The sequence below is a fragment of the Oratosquilla oratoria genome, unplaced genomic scaffold, assembly GCF_046742065.1.
Source record: "Oratosquilla oratoria isolate Oo_2021 unplaced genomic scaffold, ASM4674206v1 SCAFFOLD45, whole genome shotgun sequence".
Classification (NCBI taxonomy): Eukaryota; Metazoa; Arthropoda; class Malacostraca; order Stomatopoda; family Squillidae; genus Oratosquilla; species Oratosquilla oratoria.
This window is the reverse complement of record NW_027467710.1, coordinates 7,837,319-7,860,342: the sequence shown is the minus strand read 5'-3', so window position 1 is coordinate 7,860,342 and position 23,024 is coordinate 7,837,319.

The following is a 23,024-nucleotide window of genomic DNA, read 5'->3' as shown; positions in this document are numbered from 1 at the left end:
TATTATAGTTATCATTGATAGCAACTTGTCATTAATACTTCATATCAATTTATCATTAATAGGACGTTCTAAACTTATCATTATTAGTATATTCTAAACTTGGCAATATTAGTATACTAGTATATTCTAAACATTCTAAACTTGTCATTATTATTATGTTCTAAACTTATCAATAGTAAAAATTAAAGTCATTAATTCCAAACTTATCACTAACAGTATCCTTTAGGTTTGTAATTATTAGTTATCATTAATAGCATCATTATCGGAATATTCTAAACGTGTCATTATTTAGTACACATCAAAGATATCATTAATAGTACCTTTTAAACTTGTCTTCATTAGAATGTTCTATACTTTTCATTAATAGTACACATTAAAATTATCATTAATAATACTTTCCAAATTTCTCATTATACGTATATTCTAAACATGTCTACATTGGAATATTCTAAACTTGTCATTATTAGTATGTTCAAAACTTGCCATTAATAGTTTATATTAAGTATATCATTATTAGTATATTGTAAACTTGGTAATATATGTTAAAGTTGTCATTATTATTATTATTTAAAGTAGTATATTCAAAACTTGTCATTATTAATAGTATCTTCTAATCTTTTCATTATTACTATATTCCAGGTTTGACATTATTAGTACACATTAAATCTATCATTAATAGTACCTACTCATCTTGTTTATATTAGTATTTTCTAAAACTAAACTTATTTTTAATGAAAATTAAAGTCGTTAATAGTAGCTTCTACACTAATCATGTGTATTAGTATATTCTAAACTTGTCAATATTATTACACATTAAAGTTATCATTATCGTTAAAAAAAATGGTCACTGCTAAAATATATTCTAAACTTGTTTTTATTAGTACACATTAAAGTTATCATTAACAGTTCCTTTACAACCTGTCGTCATCATTATTAGTACACAATAAATATATAAATTGTATTTTCACACCCTTCATTAATAGTATATTCTAAAATTCTCATTATTAGTACGCATTAATGGTATCTTTAAAAATACCTTCTAATCTTGTTTTTATTGTTATATTCTAAACTTGTATATTCTATTTTTTTCATTATCACTTCTTATACCTTCTGAATTTTCTTTGTATATTCTAAACTTGTCATTATTAGTTCATATTAATGTTATTAGTACCTTCTAAACTTATTATTATTAGTATATTCTAAATCCATTATTAGCACATATTATAGTTAACAATTATAGTAACATCTCAACTTGTTATTATTAGTATATTCTAAACTTAACAGTACCTTCTAAACTTCTTATTATTGCGTGCCATTATTAGTATACATTAAAGATATCATTTAATAGGATCTTTTAAAATGATAGTTATTGCTATATTTTAAACATGTCAATATTAGTTTCTTCTAAACTTGTCATTATTTTTATTCCTAATTTTTTATTATTTGTATATTATAAACTCTACAGTATTAGTACACTCTAAAGTTATCATTAATAGTACTTTCTAAACTTGTCATTACTAGTATATTCTAAACTTGTCATTATTAGTTCTTTATAAAATTGTCATTTACAGTATATTCTAGCCATCTCATTATTGGTACACATTAAAGTTACCATTAATAGTACCTACCCGGCCTTTATTTGTATATCCTAAACTTAATATTAGTATACTCTAAATATGTCATTATTAGTTCACTTTAAAGTTACTATTAATAGTACCTTTAACCTGTCATTACTAGTACACATTAAAGTTATTGTTAAAAGTACATTCTAAAATTGTCATTATTAGCTTATTCTAAACCTATTGGTATATTCTAAACTTTTAACTTTTCATTTTCAGAACACACACATATATATATATATATATATATATATTGTAGTTTTTTATTTGTTTGTATTTATTAGTATAACATTAACGTTATCATTGATAATATTTTCCAAACTTTTCATTATTAGTGCATTCTAAAGTTGTCAATGATAGTGCCTTCTAAATTTCTCATTATTACTATATTCTAAACTTGTCACTATTAGTACACATTAAAGATCTCAATAGTACCTTCTAAAATTGTTATCATTACCATATTCTAAACTTTTTATCATTAGTACACATTAAATTCATTAGAGTGCATTCTAAACTTGTCTTTATTAGTGTATTACAAACTTACTTATTAAAGTTGTCTTGAACAGTACTCTTTAAACTTGTAATTATTGGTACATTCTAATCTTTCCATTATTAGTACACATACCTGTACCTTCTAAACCTCTGATTATTAGTGCACATTAAAGTTATTATTGATAATACCTTCTAAACTTGTCAAAGTTAAATGCATCATTAATATATCTTTAAAACAAGTCATTATTAGTATATTACAAACTTGCCATTATTAGTATCTTTTAATCTTTCTATTATTAGTACACATAAAAGTTATCATTAACTGTGCCTTGCATTAAAAGTATATTGTAAACTTGTCATAAAGCTATTATTGATAACACCTAAAATTGTACATGTTATTCTTAGTATATTCTAAACTTGTTACAAATAGTGCATATTAAAGTTGTCATTATCATGTCATTACTAGTATTTTGTAAACTTTTCACTATTAGTACTCATTTAAGTAATTATTAGTACACATTTAAGATTTTATTAATAGTACCTGTTAAACACTATCCGTTTTTTGTCAATTTCCCATGATATTATAAATAAATTTTTCATTAACATGTAAACTTGTCATATTCTAAACTTTTCATTATCATTTCACATAGATTTATCTCTAATAGTGCTTTCGAAACTTCACATTAATAGTATATACTAAACTTACCACTATTAGTAGACATTACAGTTATTCTTAATAGTACCTTCTAAACTTGGCATTATTAGTATATTCTAAGCTTGTCTTTATGAGTACAAGTTAACGTTATCAATTATAGTACCTTTTAAACTTACCCTTATTAGTAAATAGTACTTTGTTATCATTAATAGTACTTTCTAAAAGTTGTCATTAAGGTACCTTCTGAACTTATCTTTTGTATATTACAAAAATGCTATTTTTAGTGTATTCTAAATTTGTCATTATTACCACATTAGCACATATTAAATCTAACCGTAATATTACAAAATTGTCATTACTAGCATATTCTAAATTTGTCATAATTAGTGCACATTAAAGTTATCATGCAATAGTACCTTCTAAACTTGTCATTATTAGTATATTCGAAACACGTTAAAATTATCATTAATAATACCTTCTAAACTTGTCATAATTAGAATATTATTAGTAATGACATGTTTAGAAGGTTACATTTAGGATAACGTTAATGTGTAGTAATAATGCAAGGTTTAGAAAATACTAACAATAGCATAGTAAAAGTTGCTATTAATGATAACTATAATTTATCATTATTCTAAACTTGTCATTATTGGTATATTCTAAACTTGTGAGTATTGATACATGTTAAAGTTACCAATTTATCAGTGTCTTCTAAACATGATATTGTTAGGTTATTCAAAACTAATCATCATTAGTACGTATTATATTGATCATTAATAGCAACTTCTGATTTTGCTATTACAAGAATTTTCTAATCTTTGCATTATTAATATGATTCAAACGTGTCATATTAACGTTATCATTAATATAACCTCAAAAACTTGTCATTATTACAAAAATTGTAAACTTGTGATTATTGGTACATATTTATGTTATCATTAACAGTGCCTTTAAACTTTTCAATATTAGTATTTTTCAAACATTAGTTATTAGAGGACATCAAAGTTTTCATTTATAGTACATTCTAAATTTGTCATTAGTACGTTCTGGTCATTATTAGTACAAATTAAAGTTATGATATATATTAACTTCTAAAGTTGTCATTATTAGTAATTTCTAAACTTAATATGTTCGAAACTTGTACTTATTAATACACATTAAAGTTATCATTAATAGTACCTTGTAAACTTATATGCTAAACTTGTCATTATTAGTACAAAATGAAGTTATCATTACTAGAACCTTCTAAACTTATCATTGTTAGTATATTCCACACTTGTCATTATTTCTACACATCAAAGTTATCTTGAGGAGTATCTTCTAAACCTGTCAATCTTAGTAGATTCGTTTAGAATCTATTTTAATTGTATATACATTCTAAACCTGTGGTTATTAGTGCATTTCTTCTATACATGTCGTTATTAGTATATTCTAATTTTGTCATTATTAGGACACCTTGATTCGTTATTGTTGGTATATTATAAACTTTTCATTATTAGTACACATTAAACTTATCAATCATAACACCTTCCAAACTGTGTATTCTAAACTTTTCTTTATTTTTATGATATAAACTTGTCGTTATTGATACATATTAAAACTATTATTATTAGTATCAAACTTGTATTATTAGTACACGTTAAGAGTACCTTCTAAACATCATTATTAGTATATTCTAAACTTGTCATTATCAGTACACATTAACGTTATTATCAATATTACCTTCTTAACTTGACATCATTAGTATAGTATAAACTTGCCATATTAGTACACATTAAATTAATCATTAATAGTATATTCTAAAATTGTCATTATCAGTATATTATTAACTTGTCATTATTAGTACACATTAAAGTAATCATTAGAAATACCTTCTAAACTTTTCATTATTAGTACATTATTAGGACCTATTATACTAGGACCTAGTATACTATTAGGACCTCGTATACTTATCATTATTGGTATATTCTAAACCTGGCAAAACTAATATATTCCAAAGTTTATAATTTTTCTAAACTTGTCATTATTGCTGTATTCTAAACTTGTGAGTATTAGTACATGTTAAAGTAATCATTAGAAATACCTTCTAAACTTTTCATTATTAGGACCTCGTATACTTATCATTATTGGTATATTCTAAACTTGGCAAAACTAATATATTCCAAAGTTTATCATTTTTCTAAACTTGTCATTATTGCTGTATTCTAAACTTGTGAGTATTAGTACATGTTAAAGTAGTAGTGTCTTCTAAACATGACATTGTTAGTTTATTCAAAACAAATCATTGATAGTATTAGTATTTTCTAAACTTTGCATTATTAATATAATTCAGTACCTTCTAAAATTGTTATCATTAATCACATTAACGTTATCATTAATATAATCTTCTAAACATGTCATTTATTGCTGGTTTTTTTAACTTTTCTTTATTAGTATTTTATAAACTTGTCATTATCCATACATATTAAAGCTATTAGTAGTAGTATCTTCTATACTTGTCATTATTTGTATAGTCCAGTATTATTAGTACACGTTAACAGTACCTTCTACCTTAACAGTAACTTGACATCATTAGTATATTATAAACATGTAGGTAATCATTAATAGTATATTCTAAATTTGTCATTATTACTATATTCTAAACTTGTCATTGTTAGTAGACATTAAAGTTATCATTAAAAATACCTTCCTAATTTTTCATTATTTGGATATTATAAACCTCTTCTTAAAATTATCGTTCTTAAAATATTCTAACCTAGTCATCAATAGTACATTTTAAATTTGTGATTTGTGATTAAATTTGTGATTTGTACAAATTAAATATATCATTAGTAGATCCGTCTAAGTCTGTCATTTAGTACATTCTAAACTTCTCCTTATTAGTACTTTAAAGTTATAATTGATCGTACCTTCTAAACTTCTCATTATTAGTATATTCTAAACATGTTATTAGTGCTCATTAAAGTCATCATTAATAGTAACTTCTAAACATGACATTATTTATTCATAGAACGGTCTAAATTTGTCATTATTAGTATGTTCTAAACTTGTCCTTATTTGTTCATATTAAAGTTATATATGATAGCACCTTCTAAACTTATATATTCTTAATTATTAATAAACATTAAAGTTACTATTAGTAGTACCTTTTAAATTTGTCATTATTAGGACACATTAAAATTTTCCTTAATGGTACATTGTAAGCTTGTCATTATTAGTATATTCTAATCATGTAGACACTAAAGTTATCATCAATACTGCATTCTAAACTTCTCAGTACTTGCCATTGTTAGTATATTCTAAACTTTTCATTATTATTATACATTAAAGTTTTCATTAATAGTACCTTCTAAACTTCTCAATGTAGATATATTCTAAACATGCCATTATTAGTATATCATAACTTGTCATTTTTAGAATACCTTATAGCTATCAGTAATAGTTCCTTCTAAACAAGTTACTATTTGCATATTCTAAACTTATCATAATTAGTGGACAGGAAATTTTCATTTTTAAAAATTTGCTATTATCGTTATATGATAAACTTTTCATTAATAAAACAAATTAAAGTTTTTTTTATTAGTACCATCTAAACTTATCACTATTGGTATATTCTAAAATTCTCATTATTAGCACTCATTAACAGTGCCTTCAGAACCTATATATTAGTATATTCTAAGCTTGTCTTTTTTAGAACACATTAGATCTATCACTAATAGTACCTTCTAAACTTGTCATTATTATTATATTATAGTTAACCGTTATAGTAACTTCTCAACTTGTTATTATCAGCATATTCTAAACTTTCATTATTAGTACACATGAAAGTTTTCATTAACAGTACTTTCTAAACTTCTCATTATTACGTGTCATTATTTGTACATATTTAAGTTATCATTAATAGGATCCTTTAAACTTATCATTATTGCTATATTTTAAACATGTGAGTATTACATTCTTCTAAACTTGTCATTATCTTTTATTCTAAACGTTTTATTACTTGTATTTCATTAACAGTACCTTCTAAACTTCTCATTATTACGTGCCATTATTAATTCATATTTAAGTTATCATTAATAGGATCTTTTCATTTTATTACTTTTATTACTTTCAGTATTAGTACATTCTAAATTAATAGTATTTTCTAACCTTGTCATTATTAGTATATTGAAAAGTTATCATTGATAGTATTTTCTAAACTTGTCATTATTAGTATATTCAAAACTTGTTATTATTACTAAACGGTTATCATTAATAGTTCCTTTTAAACTGTCATTTTTAGTATATTCTAAGCATCTCATCGTTGATATATAAAGATTAGAATATAATAGTAATAATCATTTTAATGTATATTGATATTGACAAGATTAAAGATTCTCTTAGCAATATCTTTAACATGTACGATTAAAGAAATTTTAGAATAATGACATTATGACAAGTTGAATGTGTCATAATGTCATATTCAAAAGGTACAATTAATTGAAACTTTAATGTGTACTAATAATGAAAAGTTTAGAGTTTTTGAATAGTGACTAACAATAACAGGTTTAGAATACACTAATAATGATTACTAATTAATGTTTGAATTATACTAATAATGACAAGTTGAAAAGGAATTATCAATGATAACTTTAATATGTTCTAGTAATGATAAGTTTAAAATATACGATTAATGACACTTTTTAGGTACAACTAATAAAAACTTAAATGACAAGTTAAGATTATGGTATTAACGAGTGCTATTAATGACAAGTTTAGGATATACCAATAACGACAAGATCAGAAGATTCTTTTAATAATAACTTAAATATGTAGTAAGAGTGACAACTATAGAATATACAAGTTTATACAAGTTTGGAAGCTACTTATAATGTGTACTAATTATGAAAGTTGAGAATATACTATTATGGGTAAGTTTGTAATATACTAATAATGACAAGTTTAGAAAGTACTGTTAATGGTAAGTTTAATGTATATGGAACATACTAATAATAAGTTTACAAGATACTGTTGATGATAACTAATACTAATAATGATAATTATAGAACATACTAATAATGATCAGATTAAAGATACTATTAATGATAACTTTAATTGTACTATTAATGACAAGTTTAAAATATACTAATAATGAAATTTAAAGAATATTCTATTAATGACAAGCTTAGAATATGAAAGTACTGTCTAATAGTGACAAGCTTAGAATACACAAGTAATATAATGTTGGGAATAAAAGGTAATGACAACTTTAGAAGAATCTAATATCGACATGTCATATAGCAATAATCATAAACTGAAAAGATCCTATTAATGATAACTTAAATATGAATTAATAATGGCACGTAATAATGAGAAGTTTAGAAGGTACTGTTAATGAAATACAAGTAATAAAACGTTTAGAATAAAAGATAATGACAAGTTTAAAAGAATGTTTAAAATATAGCAATAATGATAAGTTTAAAGGATCCTATTAATGATAACTTAAATATGTACAAATAATGACACGTAATAATGAGAAGTTTAGAAAGTACTGTTAATGAAAACTTTCATGTGTACTAATAATGAAAGTTTAGAATATGCTAATAATAACAAGTTGAGAAGTTACTATAACTGTTAACTATAATATAATAATAATGACAAGTTTAGAAGGTACTATTAGTGATAGATCTAATGTGTTCTAAAATGACAAGCTTAGAATATACTAATATATAGGTTCTGAAGGCACTGTTAATGAGTGCTAATAATGAGAATTTTATAATATACCAATAGTGATAAGTTTAGAAGGCACTAATTAAAAAAACTTTAATTTGTTTTATTAAAGAAAATTTTATCATATAACGATAATAGCAACTTTTTAAAAATGAAAGTTTCCTGTCTACTAATTATGATAAGTTTAGAATATACAAATAGTAACTGGTTTAAAAGGAACTATTACTGATAGCTATAAGGTATTCTAAAAATGACAAGTTATAATATACTAATAATGGCATGTTTAGAATATACCTACATTGAGAACACTTAAATGTGAAATAATAATGAAAAGTTTAGAATATACTAACAATGGCAAGTACTGCTAATTAAAATGAGAAGTTTAGAATGCAGTATTGATGATAACTTTAGTGTCTCCATGATTAGAATATACTAATAATGACAAGCTTACAATGTACCATTAAGGAAAATTTTAATGTGTCCTAATAATGACAAATTTAAAAGGTACTACTAATAGTAACTTTAATGTTTATTAATAATTAAGAATATACTCACAATAATAAGTTTAGAAGGTGCTATCTTTAATATGAACAAATAAGGACAATTTTAGAACATACTAATAATGACAAATTTAGACCGTTCTATGAATAAATAATGTCATGTTTAGAAGTTACTATTAATGATGACTTTAATGAGCACTAATAACATGTTTAGAATATACTAATAATGAGAAGTTTAGAAGGTACTAATAAGGAGAAGTTTAGAATGTACTAAATGACAGACTTAGACGGATCTACTAATGATATATTTAATTTGTACAAATCACAAATTTAATCACAAATCACAAATTTAAAATGTACTATTGATGACAAGGTTAGAATATTTTAAGAACGATAATTTTAGAAGAGGTTTACAATATCCAAATAATGAAAAATTAGGATGACAAGTTTAGAATATAGTAATAATGACAAATTTAGAATATACTATTAATGATTACCTACATGTTTATAATATACTAATGATGTCAAGTTACTGTTAAGGTAGAAGGTACTTTTAACGTGTACTAATAATACTGGACTATACAAATAATGACAAGTTTAGAAGATACTACTACTAACAGCTTTAATATTTATGGACATTGACAAGTTTATAAAATACTAATGAAGAAAAGTTAAAAAACAGCAATAAATGACATATTTAGAAGGTTATATTAATGATAACGTTAATGTGTAATGACACGTTTGAATTATATTAATAATGCAAAGTTTAGAAAATACTAATACTATCAATGATTTGTTTTGAATAAACTAACAATGTCATGTTTAGAAGACACTACTACTCTAACATGTTTAGAATATAGCAAGTTTAGAATATAGCAATAATGACAAGTTTAGAAAAATGATCAACTTTGGAATATATTAGTTTTGCCAAGTTTAGAATATACCAATAATGATAAGTATACGAGGTCCAAATAGTTTTAACATGTACTAAAAATGAAAAGTTTAGAAGGTATTTCTAATGATTACTTTAATGTGTACTAATAATGACAAGTTAATAATATACTGATAATGACAATTTTAGAATATACTATTAATGATTAATTTAATGTGTACTAATATGACAAGTTTATACTATACTAATAATGATGTTTAGAAGGTACTCTTAACGTGTACTGATAATGACAAGTTTAGGAGATACTAATAATAATAGTTTTAACGTATCAATAACGACAAGTTTATATTATAAAAACAAAGAAAAGTTTAGAATACACTAATACTGACAAGTTTGGAAGGTGATTGATAAGTTTAATGTGTACTAATAATGAAAAGTTTATAATATACCAACAATAACGAATCAAGGTGTCCTAATAATGACAAAATTAGAATATACTAATAACGACATGTATAGAAGAAATGCACTAATAACCACAGGTTTAGAATGTATATACAATTAAAAGTTTAGAATCTACTAGGATTGACAGGTTTAGAAGATACTCCTCAAGATAACTTTGATGTGTAGAAATAATGACAAGTGTGGAATATACTAATAATGATAAGTTTAGAAGGTTCTAGTAATGATAACTTCATTTTGTACTATTATTAGTACATATAAGTTTACAAGGTACTATTAATGATAACTTTAATGTGTATTAATAAGTACAAGTTTCGAACATATTAAGTTTAGAAATTACTAATAATGACAACTTTAGAAGGTAATATATATCATAACTTTAACTTGTACTAATAATGACCAGAACATACTAATGACAAATTTGGAATGTACTATAAATGAAAACTTTGATGTCCTCTAATAACTAATGTTTGAAAAATACTAATATTGAAAAGTTTAAAGGCACTGTTAATGATAACTTTAATATGTACCAATAATCACAAGTTTACAATTTTGTAATAATGACAAGTTTTGGAGGTTATATTAATGATAACGTTAATGTGTAGTAATAATGACACGTTTGAATCATATTAATAATGAAAAGTTTAGAAAAATATTGTAATAGCAATATCAGAAGTTGCTATTAATGATAAATATAATACGTACTAATAATGATTAGTTTTGAATAACCTAACAATATCATGTTTAGAAGACACTGATAAATTGGTATATACCAATAATGACAAGTTTAGAATAATGATAAATTATAGTTATCATTAATAATAACCTCTTACTATGCTATTGTTAGTATTTTCTAAACCTTGCATTATTAGTATATTTTATTCTAATTATGTCAAGTTTAGAAGATATTATTAATGATAATTTTAACGTGCTTAGAATATACTAATAATGACAAGTTTAGAAGGTACTATTGCATGATAACTTTAATGTGCACTAATAATGACAAATATGCTAGTAATGACAATTTTGTAATATTACGGTTAGATTTAATATGTGCTAATGTGGTAATAATGACAAATTTAGAATACACTAAAAATAGCATTTTTGTAATATACAAAAGATAAGTTCAGAAGGTACCTTAATGACAACTTTTAGAAAGTACTATTAATGATAACTTTAATGTGTACTAAGTACTATTTACTAATAAGGGTAAGTTTAAAAGGTACTATAATTAATAACGTTAACTTGTACTCATAAAGACAAGCTTAGAATATACTAATAATGCCAAGTTTAAAAGTACTATTATGGATAACTTTAATGTCTACTAATAGTGGTAAGTTTAGTATATACTATTAATGTGAAGTTTCGAAAGCACTATTAGAGATAAATCTATGTGAAATGATAATGAAAATGTTAGAATATGACAAGTTTACATGTTAATGAAAAATTGATTTATAACATCATGGGAAATTGACAAAAAACGTATAGTGTTTAACAGGTACTATTAATAAAATCTTTAATGTGTACTAATAATTACTTAAATGAGTACTAATAGTGAAAAGTTTACAAAATACTAGTAATGACATGATAATGATAACTTTGATACGCACTATTAGTAACAAGTTTAGAATATACTAAGAATAACATGTACAAGTTTAGAAGGTATTATCAATAATAGCTTTAATGTGACAAGTTTACACAGTTAATGATAACTTTTATGTGTACTAATAATGGAAAGATTAAAAGATACTAATAATGGCAAGTTTGTAATATACTAATAATGACTTGTTTTAAAGATATATTAATAATGCATTTAACTTTGACAAGTTTAGAAGGTATTATTAATAATAACTTTAATGTGCACTAATAATCAGAGGTTTAGAAGGTACAGGTATGTGTACTAATAATGGAAAGATTAGAATGTACCAATAATTACAAGTTTAAAGAGTACTGTTCAAGACAACTTTAATTTGTACTAATAATAAGTAAGTCTGTAATACACTAATAAAGACAAGTGTTGAATATACCAATAATGACAAATTTAGAATATGCTAATAATGTCAGGTTTAGAATATACTTGTAATGACAAGTTTAGAATACACTAATACTAACAAATTTAGAAGGTATTATTAATGAAAAATTTAGTATGTACCAATAATAACGGGCTTAGAATATACTAAGAATCACAAGTTTAGAATAATGACACAATTAGAGTATACTAATGCTAAGCTTAGAAGATTCTTGATAACTTTAATGTGGAAAAGTTTAGAATAAGTTGATAATGGAAAGTATAGAAATGACTAAAAATGACAACTTTAGAAGGTTCTATATGATAACTATAATTTGTACTAATAATGACAAGTTTAGAACGTACTAATAATGACAAACTTAGAATGTATTATAAATAAAAACTTTAATGTCTTCTGATAATTAATGTTTGGTATATACTAATAATGACAAGTTTAAAGGCACTATTAATGATAACTTGAATATGTACACATATTCACATGTTATTATATGTTATTATTCACATGTTATTATAATACATGTACTGAATTATGTACACATAATCACATGTTTACAATATTGTAATAAAGTTTAAAAGGTTATATTAATAATAATGTTAATGTGTAGCAATAATGACACGTTTTAATTATATTGATAATGTAAAGTTTAGTAAATACTAATAATAACATAATTAGAAGTTGCTATTAATGATAACTATAATACGTACTAATAATGATTAGTTTAAAAAAAGCTAACAATGTCGTATTAAAAAACCAGTAATAATGGTAACTTTAACATGTACTAATACTCACAATTTTAGAATATACTAATAATGACAAGATTTAAATAATTATAAACTTTGGAGTATATTAGTATTGCCAAGTTTAGAATATACTAATAATGGTCCTAATAATGATAGCTTTAATGTGTACTAATAATGACAATTTTAGAATAATAAAGAAGATATGTTAGTATTTACTAATACTGATATTTTTCGAATATACGAACAATGACAACTTTAGAAAGTATTGTTAATGATAACTTAAACGTGTACTAATAAAGAGAAGCTTTTAATGATAACTTAGATATGTGTTAATAATAACAAGTTTATGCTATACTATTGATAATGAATTGAATGTGTACCAAAATGACAAATTTAGAAAGATACTATTAATGGTAACTTTAATGATATTAATGATACTAATGATACTTTAATGATACTAATGATACTAATGATACTAATGATACTAATGATACTATTAATGATAACTTTAATGTGTAGTTACAAAGACAAGTTTATAAGGTACTATAAATGACAAGTTTAAAATGCAGTAATATTGACAAATCCAGAAAACACCAATAATGAGAAGTTTAAATTATACTAAAAATGAGATGTAATTGTACTATTAATGAAAACTTACATGGCAAATGGCAAATGACGACAAGTTTAGAACATACTAATGAAAAGTTAAGAATTTACTATTAATGATACCTTCAATGTGTACTAATACTCTCAAGAGTATGATATGCTAATAATCACTAATTTGAAAGGTACAGTAAAATATATATATAAAAAATGGGATGTTTGGAAGAAAACTTTAGAAGATAAATTTAGAATATACTGATAATGACAAGTTTAATATAATAATAATGGCGATTTTAGAAGGTGCTAATATTTGGTAATGAGGTAATACTGACAAGTTTAAAATACAAGTAGATAAGTTCAGACTGTACCTTAATGACAACTTTTAGAAGGTACTATTAATGATAACTTTAATGTGTACTAATATAAACAAAGCACTATATACTAATATGGGTAAGTTTAGAAGGTACTATAATTGATAACGTTAACTTGTACTAATAAAGACAAGCTTGGAATATACTAATAATGCCAAGTTTAGAAGGTACTATTAAGGATAACTTTAATGTCTATTAATAGTGATAAGTTTAGTATACACTTTTAATGAGAAGTTTAGAATATAATAATAATGACAAGTTTAGAATATGACAAAGTATAGTTTAATTGATAATAAAACCGAAATTTAGAAAGAAAACGTATAGCGTTTACCAGGTACTTTAATATGTACTAATAATTACTTTAATGAGTACTAAAAGTGAAAAATCTACAAAATACTAGTAATGGCATGTTTAGAATATACTTTTAATGATAACTTTAATATGCACAAGTTTAGAATATACTAAGAATATCCTCTACAATTGCCATTATTAGTGCATATTAAATTTATCATTAATAGTACCTTCTAAACTTGCCCTTATTAGTACAAATTATGTGATTATTAATATACTTGAGTACATATTAGAATTATCATTATTCTAAGCTATTGGTACACTTTAAAGTTATCATTAGTAGAATGTTCTAAAATTTCATTATTAGTATATTCTGAAATTGTCATTAATAGTACACATTAAAGTTGTCATTAATACTATCTTTAATCTGATCATTATTTGTATTGTAAACTTCTCATTATTAGTATGTTCTCAACTTGATCTTATAAGTATATTCTTAACGTATCATTATTACTATTCATTAAACTTACCATTAATAGTACTTTCTAAACTTGTCATTAATATTTTATCATAAACTTACCCATAATAGTATATTTTCAACTTTCATAATATTTTCTAATATTTGTTATTATCAGTATCCTCTACAATTGTGCATATTAAAGTTATCATTAATAGTACCTTCTAAACTTATCGATATTAGTATATTCTAAACATGTGATGATGAGTACATATTAGAGTTATCATTAATAGTACTTTCTCAACATGTACTTGCATATTCTAAGGTTGCCACTATTGGTACACTTTAAAGTTATCATTAATAAAATATTCTAAAATTTCATTATTAATATATTCTAAACCTGTCATTAATAGTATACTTTAGTTCTCATTAATAGTATCTTTAATATGATCATTATTAGCATGTTCTACAATCATCATTATAAGTATTAGTTGTTATTAAGTAAACGTGTCATTATTAGTATCTTCTATACTTAACGTATCATAATCACTATACATTAAACTTACCATTAATAGTGCTTTCTAAACTTGTCATTATTAGTATGTTATAAACTTACCCGTAATAGTATATTCTCAACTTTTATAATTAGTACACATTAATGTTATCATTAATAGGAGATTCCAAATTTGTATAACCTTGTATATTCTAAAGTTGTCATTCTTAGTACATATTTGAGTTATTATCAAAAGAATCTTCTGATTTTGTCGTTATTGGTATATCCTAAACTTGCACTCGTTAAAATTATCATTAATACCATAATCTTAATTTGTCATTATGAGTACACATTAAAGTTTTTTATTAGAAGTACCTAAAAGTGTCATTAATCGTATATTCTAAACTTGTCATTACTAGGACATATTAAAGTTATCATTGATAATTCCTTTTCAACTTGTCATTATTAGTATAATTCAAACATTAATTAGTAATCATTATTAGTGTATTCTAAACTTGTTATTATTAGTCATTATTCAAAAACTCTAAACTTTTCCTTATTAGTACACATTAAAGTTTCAATTAATTGTACCTTTTGAATATGACATTATGACACATTAAACTTGTAATTATTAGTATATTCTAAACTTTCTTTAATAGTACTCGTTAAAGATATTGCTAAGAGAATCTTAATCTTGTCAGTATCAATATACATTAAAGTTATTATTACTATTATATTCTAATCTTGACATTATTACAACACAATAAAATGATCAAAGGTACCGATTATTACCACATTCTAAATTTGACATTATTTGTGGAAATAAGATTTATTAATCGCACACTTCTTATTATCAGTATATTCTAAACATTGAAGTTATCATAAATATTACCCTCTAAACTTGTCATCATTAGTATATTCTAAACATGTCATTATTAGTATATTCTAATAATTATTCTAAATAGTATTCTAAATAGTATCTTCGAAATCTGTCATTATTAGAATGTTCTAAACTTGTCATTATAAAATATCATTAAATATCATTAAATATCTGTCATTATTAGAATGTTCTAAACTTGTCATTATAAAATATCATTAAATATCATTAATAGTACCTGTCACCATTAGTGTTCTATACTTTTCATTATTAGTACACATTAAAGTTATCATTAATAGTACCTTCTAGACTTCTCATTATACGTATATTCTAAATATGTTAATATTGGTATGTTCTAAATGTGTCTTCAACTTGTCATTATTAGTATGATCTAAATTTGTCATTAATAGTTCATATTAAATTTATCATTAATAAGACGTTATCATTAGTATATTCTAAGTCTGACAATTTTAGTATATGTTAAAGTTGTCATTATTCTAATCTTGTCATTATTATTATAATTCAAACTAGTATATTCTGAACATATTATTAGTATATTCAAAACTTATCATTAATAGTATATCCTAATTATTATTATTAGTATATTCCAAATTTGCCATTATTAGTACACATTGAATTTATCATTAAAAATACCTTCTAATCTTGTTTTTATTAGTACATTCTAAATTTGACATTATTAGTATGTTCTAAACTTATCATTAGTAAAAAATAAAGTAATTAATAGTACCTTCTAAACTTATCATTAACAGTACCCTTTAAACTTGTAATAATTAGTATATTCTAAACTCATCATTAGTTATTTTTTGTAGTATCTTCTAAACCTGTCATTATTAGAATATTGTAAACTTGTCATTGTAAGTACACATCAAAGATATCATTAATAGTACCTTTTAAACTTGTCATCATTAGAATGTTTTATACTTTTCATTATTAGTACACATTAAAGTTATCATTAATAGTACTTTCTAAACTTCTGTATATACTAAACATGTCTTCATTGGTATATTCTAAACTTGTCATTAATACTTCATATCAATTTTATCATTAATAGGACGTTTTAAACTTATCATTATCAGTATATTCTAAAATTGGCAATATTAGTATATGTTAAAGTTGTCATTAAACCTTATCATTATTGTTATCGTTTAAACTAGTACATTCTAGACATTCAAAACTTGACATTATTAGTATGTTCTAAACTTATCACTAGTATAAATTAAAGTCAATAATAGTACCTTCGAAACATCATTAACAGTACCCTTTAGAATATACTTTTCATTATTAGTACACATTAAAGTTATCATTACTTTCTAAGCTTCTGTAAATACTAAACATGTCTTCATTGGTATATTCTAAACTTGTCATTAATACTTCATATCAATTTTATCATTAATAGGACGTTTTAAACTTATCATTATTAGTATATTCTAAAATTGGCAATATTAGTATATGTTAAAGTTGTCATTAAACCTTATCATTATTGTTATTGTTTAAACTAGTACATTCTAGACATTCTAAATTTGACATTATTAGTATGTTCTAAACTTATCACTAGTAAAAATTAAAGTCACTAATAGTACCTTCGAAACATCATTAACAGTACCCTTTAGAATATACTAATAATGACAAGTTTAATTTGTCATAATGTCATATTTAAAAGGTACAATTAATTGAAACATAAATGTGTACTAATAAAGAAAAGTTTAGAGTTTTTGAATAATGACTAATAATAACAAGTTTAGAATACACTAATAATGATTACTAATTAATGTTTGAATTATACTAATAATGACAAGTTGAAAAGGAATTATCAATGATAACTTTAATATGTTCTAGTAATGACAAGTTTAGAATATACGATTAATGATACTTTTAGGTACTTCTAATAAAAAACTTTAATGTGTACTAATAATGACAATTTAAGATTATGGTATTAATGATAATTTTAACGAGTGCAAGTTTAGGATATACCAATAACGACAAAATCAGAAGATTCTTTTAATAATAACTTAAAGAATGACAACTGTAGAATATACAAGGTTATACAACTTAGGAATCTCCTATTAATGGTACGTTTAATGTATAGTGATTATGATACGTTAAGAATATACTTATAATGTCAAGTATAGAAGATACTAATAATGACAAGTTAATAATAACTAATACTAATAATGATGATTATAGAACATGCTAATAATGATCATATTAAAGATACTATTAATGAGAACTTTAAAGTGTACTATTAATGACAAGTTTAGAATATACTAATAATGAAATTTTAGAATATTCTATTAATGGTAACTTTAAAGTATACCAATTGTAGCAACCTCAGAATATGTAAGTACATGTTGAGGAAGTACTATTAATGATAACTCTAATATGTACTCATAATCACATGTTTAGAATATACTAATAACGACAAGTTTAGAAGGTACTATTAATTATAACTTTAATATGCACTAATGATGGCAACTGTAGAGGATACTGATAATAACAAATATTAGAAAATATTATGAAAGTTGAAAATATACTATTATGGGTAAGTTTATAATATACTATTAATGACAAGTTTAGAAAGTACTATTAATGGTAAGTTTAATGAATAGTAATAATGATACGTTAAGAATATACTTATAAGAACAAGTTGAGAACATACTAATAATGAGAAGTTTACAATACAAATAATGATCAGATTAAAGATACTATTAATGATAACTTTAATGTGTACTATTAATGACAATTTCAGAATATACTAATAATGAAATTTTAGAACATTCTACTAATGATAACTTTAAAGTGTACCAATAGCTTAGAATATGAAAGATAATTACATGTTTAGAAAGCACTATTAATGATAATTCTAATATGTACTCAAGTGTACTAATAATCACATAATTTGTACTAATAAGGGCAAGTTTAGAAGGTACTATTAATGATAACTTTAATATGCACTAATAATGGCAATTGTAGAGGATATTCTTAGTATATTCTAAACTTGTTACTATCAGTGCATATTAAAGTTATCATTAAAAGTATATTCTAAACATGCCATTACTAGTATTTTGTAAAATTTTCACTATTAGTACTCATTAAAGTGATTATTAGTACATATGAAAGATTTAATAATAGTACCTGCTAAACGCTATTTTATTATAAATTGAATTATACTTTGTCATATTCTAAAATTTTCATTATCATTTCGCATAGATTTTATCTTTAATAGTGCTTTCCAAACTTGTCATTATTATTATATTCTAAACTTCTCATTAATAGTGTATACTAAACTTATCACTATTAATAGACATTAAAGTTATCCTTAATAGTACCTTCTAAACTTGGCATTATTAGTATATTCCAAGCTTGTCGTTATTAGTACAAGTTAACGTTATCGATTATAGTACCTTCTAAACTTACCCTTATTAGTATATAGTGCTTTGTTTATATTAGTACACATTAAAGTTATCATTAATAGTACCTTCTAAAAGTTGTCATTAAGATACAGTCTGAACTTATCTTTACTTGTATATTACAAAAATGCTATTTTTAATGTATTCTAAACTTGTCAATATTACCACATTACCACATATTAGCACCTTCTAAAATCGCCATTATTATTATATTAAATTTATCTTCTAAAGTTTTCTTCTAAATATGCCATTTTTTTTATATATTTCTACTGTATTTTTCAAATTTGTGATTACTAGCATATCATAATCTTGACAGTATTAGTACACATTGAAGTTATCATTAACTTTAACTTTTCATTAGTATGTTCTAAACTTGTCATTTGCCATTTGCCATATAAGTTTTTAGTATGATTTAAACTTCTCATTATTGGTGTTTTTTATATTTATCAATATTGGAATTTATTAAAGTTTATATTAATAGAACTTTCTGAACTTGTCATTGTTACTGCATTTTAAACTTGTCATTATTAGTACACATTAAAGTTATCATTAATAGTGCTTTATAAACTTGTTTTTGTAACTACACATTAAAGTTATCATTAATAGTGTCTTTCTAAATTTGTCATTTTGGTACACATTCAATTCATTATCAATAGTACCCTCTACACTTGTCAATTTTTGTATATTATAAACTTGTTATTATTAACACATATCTGAGTTATCATTAAAAGCTTCTCTTTATTAGTACACGTTTAAGTTATCATTAACAATACTTTCTAAAGTTGTCATTGTTCGTATATTCGAAAAATATCAGTATTAGTAAATACTAACATATCTTCTTTATTATTCTAAACTTGTCATTATTAGTACACATTAAAGTTATCATTATTAGGACCATTATTAGTATATTCTAAACTTGGCAATACTAATATATTCCAAAGTTTATAATTATTTAAAACTTGTCATTATTAGTATATTCTAAAATTGTGAGTATTAGTACATGTTAAAGTTACCATTATTACTGGCTTTTTAATATGACATTGTTAGCTTTTTTTCAAAACTAATCATTATTAGTACGTATTATAGTTATCATCGATAGCAACTTCTAATTATGTTAGTATTAGTATTTATTGAACTTTACATTATCAATATAATTAAAACGTGTCATTATTGCTACACATTAACATTATTATCAATATAACCTTTTAAACTTTATTACACTATTGTAAACATGTGATTATGTGTACATAATACATGTATTATAATAACATGTGAATAATAACATATGATAACATGTGAATGTGTGCACATATTCAAGTTATCATTAATAGTGCCTTTAAACTTGTCATTATTAGTATATACCAAACATCAATTATCAGAAAACATTAAAGTTTTTATTTAAAAGTTGTCATTGTTCGTAAATTCGAAACATCACTATTAGGAGATACTAAACATATCTTCTTTGGTATTCTAAACTTTATTAGTATACATTGAAGTTATCATTACTAGGACCTTGTATCCTTACCATTATTAGTATATCCTACACTTGGTAATAATAATATATTCCGAGTTTATCATTATCCTAAACTTGTCACTATTACTATATTCTAAACTTTTGAGTATTAGTACATATTAAAGTTATCATTAGTAGTGTCTTCTAAACATGTCATTGTTAGTATATTCAAAACTAATGAAAATTTTAATTTATGATATGGGAAATTTATAAAAAAAAAGTATAGCGTTTAGCAGGTACTATTATCAAAATCTTTAATGTGTACTAACAATTACTTTAATGAGTACTAATAGTGAAAAAATTACAAAATACTAGTAATGACATGTTTAGAATATACTTTTAATGATAACTTTAATATGCACTGATAGTAACAAGTTTAGAATATACTAAGAATAACATATTCAGTCAGAACTATTGATGATAACTTTAATATCAAAAGTTTAGAATATATTAATAATGAATATTGTCGATATATACAACAATAATCAATAATCAAAATTTTAGAAAATTATATTTATAATAACTTTAATATGTTTTAATAATGACAATTTTAGAAGGTTCTATTAAATATCTTTGATATGTACTAATATTGAATAATTTGATCTGTTAATAATGAAAAGTTTGGAATATACTAACAATGACAACCATAGAATATCAGCATAATGTATATTAATAGGGACAAATTTATGATATTCTAATTGTGACAAGTTTAGAAGGTATTATTAATGATAGCTTTAATGTGTACTAGTAATAACAAGTTTGGAATATACTAATAATAACAAGTTTAGAAGGTACATGATAACTTTAATGTGCACTAATAATGATAAATTTAGAAATAGCAATTTTGTAATATACAAATGATGTCAATATCACAAGACGAAAATGTAGTAGCACATTTAGTAAAATGTTTTAAATAGCCCACTATCGGAGAAACAAAGCAAAAGAGACAGACCAACTGTATATTTCGACCACTACTGTGGTCCTCTTCAGCAGTATGGATACAAGATAAGATGTACAAGAATTTATACAGTGAGAGAAATTACAAAGTAGGAACAAGGGGAGGTGGCTCAAGTCACATGTCCGAGGTGGGGCGGATTCGGTAATGGTAATAATTTATTCACAGTATAAGTTGTTATACAATCAGGTGACCATTGCCCTTTTGATGTGTTGAAATTTGGCAAGTGTTTAATGAGGAAATATTCAACTATCTTTCTCCTGAAGCTACAATTGGATTTATAAATTAATTCTGGATTGTTCCAATCTATGTGGTGATCCTTTGTTGATGTATGGAGGAAGACCGTGGAGTTGTTTTGTGCATACCTGAGAGAGTTTTTGTGCTCTTTTACTCTGGTGTTGAGGTCCCTATCAGTTTGACCCCAGTAGACCTCATTACAGTCTTTACACGGTAGTTTATATACTCCTGGGTTTTTCTCATTAAACACTTGCCATACTGCTGAAGAGGACCACAGTAGTGGTCGAAATATACAGTTCGTCTGTCTCCTTTGCTTTGTTTCTCCGGCAGTGGGCTATTCAAAACAAATGATGTCAAGTTTAGAAGGTATAGCTTTAATGTGACAAGTTTACAATATACTGATAATGCAAGGCACAGTTAATGATAACTTTTATGTGTACTAATAATGGAAAGACTAGAATATGCCAATATATACTAATAATGAAAACTTAAAAGATACTAATAATGGCAAGTTTGTAATATACTAATAATGACTAGTTTAAAAGATATATTGATAATGCATTTAACTTTGACAATTTTAGAAGGTATTATTGATAAGAACTTTAATGTGTAATAATAATCAGAACTTTACAATATACTAATAAAAAGAGGTTTAGAAAGAACATGTATAAGTACTAATAATGGAAAGAATTAAGAATTTAGA